This window comes from Leptonychotes weddellii, chromosome 9, assembly GCF_054177405.1.
Source record: "Leptonychotes weddellii isolate Sample4059 chromosome 9, ASM5417740v2, whole genome shotgun sequence".
Classification (NCBI taxonomy): Eukaryota; Metazoa; Chordata; class Mammalia; order Carnivora; family Phocidae; genus Leptonychotes; species Leptonychotes weddellii.
Window position 1 is genome coordinate 121,082,430 of NC_138377.1, and position 4,347 is coordinate 121,086,776.

The following is a 4,347-nucleotide window of genomic DNA, read 5'->3' on the forward strand; positions in this document are numbered from 1 at the left end:
AAGAGTTTGGGCGACGCCGGACTCTGCCTTTCCCTGGCTGTATGACCCTGGACAAGTCCCTCTGAACTTCCGTTTCTTCACCGATAAAACGGGGGACTTGGACCAGGCGGATGGCCGAGACCACTGCCAGTTCGAATGATCCATGACAAGCTCAGCTTGCTGAGGTTTGAGAGAACATCCCTCCAGGGAAGCCTGGGAGTTACTCTCCTCGTCTACACCTGTGGATGTCATCGTTTGCCTTTTTTTTTTTTTCCTGTCCCTCATTTTCATAGAAAGAGGTGTTTTGGGTTTTTGGGTTTTTTTTAGACATTCAGTGGTAATTTTACTTTTTTAACCCAAGTCTTTCTAGCTCTGGCTTTTGATAACCAAACAATTCGAAAGCTGGATCTGAGTTTGGAGAAAGATCTTTCCAACCGAAAAGGGTGTTATTTTGAAACCAGATTTTTAATTTAATGGCCTATATTTATATTCTGTTAGATAGATCTTTCCGAAGTATGTCTTTTCAAATGAAAATGTTATTCGAGGTTTCAAGTACTCCTTTCCTCCAGTCCTGTGGTACTTGAATATCTAAAAACCCTGCACTTTGAAAAATCAGCAGTTGCTATCTGGAACTAAATGGAACTATGAGTGAAATTGCCTGGATACACTTTTTTCTTTCTTTCTTTTTTTAATGTCCTTGCTTCATCTCCTTTGCTCCAGGACAGATAGAATTATAAATAGTGGGTCTGTGTGGATGTTTCAGGGGTAAAGGGAGCCACCTGAGGGCCTGGATGCGCCCCTCACAGCCGCAGGTGGATGTGGTTTGGGTGTCGGTCCAAGTGACTATGACGGTCTGCAACCTGAAGTTGTTTTCTGACAATCACCAGATCATCCTGATCAATACCATCGAGAGCAGCCAGCGTCTCAAAAGATTGAGACTTCCGTGGTCCCCAGCATTTCTTTGTTGTAATCGCTCACACACACCAAATTCGTCATTGTGACTCCCTCCCCGCCCCGCAACCGTTATTTTTCTGGTGCATTTCCTTTCCATGTTCTTTTAGCACAAATTGGCACTTTATCATCTACCCCCTCGATTTGGAAGCTGGTCCCCTCCCCTCCATTGCTTTTCCCCCCTCCAGCTGTAATCTAGAAGATTCATAGTCCTGTTTCCTACAGACCCTTTGTGCAAGTAGGTAAACAAAGCGGTAACTGAATGGGGCCAAAGCACCATCCCAGGAAGCAAGAGGGGCCTTTGCCTTTGCCTTAGGTCACATCTCTTGATCTGTTTTGACAGAGTAGTGGCCAGGTACCAGCTCCATTCAGGAAGAGAAAAGACAGTCCTGTTGTCGCACCCCGGGGGTTTGGCGGGGGACCAGAAGTCCCTGGGGCCCGGTGGAGGAGAGGCTGGGCCTGGGGCCTGGCCTTTGTCACCACACGACCGGAATTTACCCCACAGGACTGTGGGGGCCGCTTCCCAGCTGAAATCTTTCTAGTGTGTGACTCTGAATGGCACTCACATTCCATTTTGGCTCACATGAAATTAACTGAAGTCCTTTGTTCCGGCGTTAGGCTCTCAGGCATGGAAATGAGAATGTGACCGTGGCGGTCTTACAGGAAAATTCTTGTTTGTCCCTGAATGAAAGCACAGAGGCATTGAATTTACAGAGATGCAAACCTGCCTAATAAACAAGGGAGCGACATTTTATATGTAGGTCAGCTTTTTCCTTCCTCCAGCTTTCTTCGCTTTTCTTCCTGAAGTCATTCATTCCGGATGATAATGGGAGCGCTCTTGCTATGCAGGTCCTCTTTGGCCTAACACAGGGCCGAATTTTCAGAGAGTGTTCAAATATTTTAAAAATCAGAATAAAGAGAGAAGTTGCATAGACCTAGACAATCCTATCGCAGGGGTTAACACATTGAAAACCAAGGAGGAAAAGCACCCACATTTCTTCTGGCCGTGCTCCCTGCCTCTCAAACAATTTGAAGACCACTAATGAGTAACGGATCCCGGCCAAATGAAGATTATCTAGAAAATGATGTCACGTCCCCTTGATACATTTTGTTAGGAGGAAGTTTAATAGACTTCAGGAAAAGCCCTTCTCTTCCCTGCTGTGATTCCAGAGCAGAATGAAAGCAGGAAGTTGTTTGTTGTCACTAGATTCTTTTAACCTCTCTGCAGCATTATGCACTTGCAGGGGGCCCTGTGACATACCCTAAGAGGGGAAATATGCCTTGAAAGAGGAGCCTTCCTTTCTTGACCTGGTGTTAGGGAGCCAGGGTCCAAGAGACCTGGGTTCTCATCCCAACTGTCTCTAATTCACGTTGGATTGAGGGCAATCACTTCACCTCGCTGAGCCCCAGTGCCCTCACCTTAGACCAGCTTGAAGACCAGTCATCTATTTACACATCTTTTGCCTGAGCATTCCCACCTGCCTTCCATGGCCCTTGCAAGTGGTAGTGGCTCTGTCAAGGCTCCAGCCTCATCTTGGGGGGGGGGTACTTGGAGAGAGGGAGCTTCTGCATTAAGCCTTTGCCAGTGAAGACCCTTGATATGACCCAAAGCCCTGTGTCTTTGAGTGGCTTCTCTTTAGAATCTCCGTTGCCATCTCAATATCCTTGCTGTCCCGAGGGTGGTCTTGTGACTGGGACAGGTGCTGACCATCGGAATAAGGCGAATGTCCCCAACCTTCCGTGGGACTCAGGCAGAGCGTTGAGATTCACAGTCCTGTTTCCCAGGGCAGAAATCCTTCCCGCTCAGGCTTTCATTCTGAAATCACAATCTTCCTTAAAGCTGAGCCTTCTGGATAGCTGAGCTCCGATGCCTGACATCTGAATGAGGGCTCTCTTTGTAACTGTGTGACTTGAGATCGCCTTTGCCAGCTCCAGAGAAACAATGTGTGGGTTGTTTGTGTTTGCCAGGCAAGCAGATGTCTGAGATGTGGGGGGCTTTTCTTTTCCTGGGCCATCGATTCTTAGAGGCCAAGTAAAGATCCCTGGAACGTCACATGGAGCCCAAAGAACTCAGGGCTTTGTCCTCCAGGCATTTCTCACCGCAGCACAACCCCCCCACCCAGCATCATCTGGCATAGGATGCCCAGCATCATCTGGGCATTGTTCTCTGTGCCCGGAAAGCCTCACCTTGCCCCTAGAGGATCCCCTGGTATTCCAACGATACCGCAGCCCTGGAATTCAAATTCTTGTGCTATGGTAGTTTGAAGCGAAGCCACAGCAAAGCCCGAGAATCTCTTCATGTGGCCTGTGTGCTCTTCGTTAGGCCAGGCACCCCCCACCCCCCGACAGTACGCATGATTCAGAACTGGCCAAATGTTTTGTCGTGTCGTTCCCCCCGCCCCTCCCCCCCCCACCAACGCCTCTCTTCCTTCTGGGCCTCGCTCTGTTGTTGAAAGCCACTTTGGATTACTTGGAGGCTTCAAAAAGCCATGAAATGTGGCCTGTCTGTGGCATTTAGAGGCCGAGCCATGGAGGAAAAGGTTTTTCCCTCCGTTATCTAAGCAGAAGGAAGGACCCCCTTCTTCATAAGCTAGGATTGCTTTTGCCAAATTGCACTTGAAGCTAAGGGCAGGGGAGCGGGCCCCTGCTAGCAGTAGAACTGGGAGGCTATCCAGAACAACCACGCTCCCCCTTGCCTGCCTCTCCGCTGCTGCACCCCAGACGCCGCAGCCCAGCATCCTCCCCAAGCGGCCTGGGAAGCAGGCTGCAGAGTCCGGCTCGCCAGCCATTCTCAGCCTGCCAGACAGTAGACAGATGCCCCTTCTCGAAGAGTCAGCCTCCCCCCACCCTCCTGAACTGATTTTCCTGGCATGTATGTGGGCAAAGCGTTCGTGTATCTCTAATGAACAGGCTGGAGTCCCGTTTCGAACCAGGGGGTAAGTCTTCTACCTTGACTCCGGTCAGTTAGTAATGAAATCTAGAACCTACCTTCTCCCCATTCTGGTCCCCACTAGCCAAGAAATCTATTGCCATAAACTGGGCACAGTCCACTTCTAGCACCTGCAGAGAGACCCTTCATCTCAAAGGCCTGCTCCTTCCCGACCACCCATGCTGAGGAGGCCCCAGTCACTGAGAATAATTGCTGACCCCCTCGGTTCCAGCACCGGCCGCTTCTCCCCCAGCCCGGTCCCGGGGACCTGGTCTATCCTGGGGGTAGGACTTAGGTTTTGTCTGGCTTTTGTTTTGGCCTCTTCCGTTTTCCTAAAGCACAAGTCCACGTAGAGTCCTGTCACCTCTCCACACCAGTTCCAGAGATGATGTGGGTCTCTCCCACTGCCTCAGGAAGACCTTCACTGTACCTGAGCTCTGACTTCTGCTGTTGCAGCTGCCTTAGCAACACCGGGGGGGGGGGGGGGG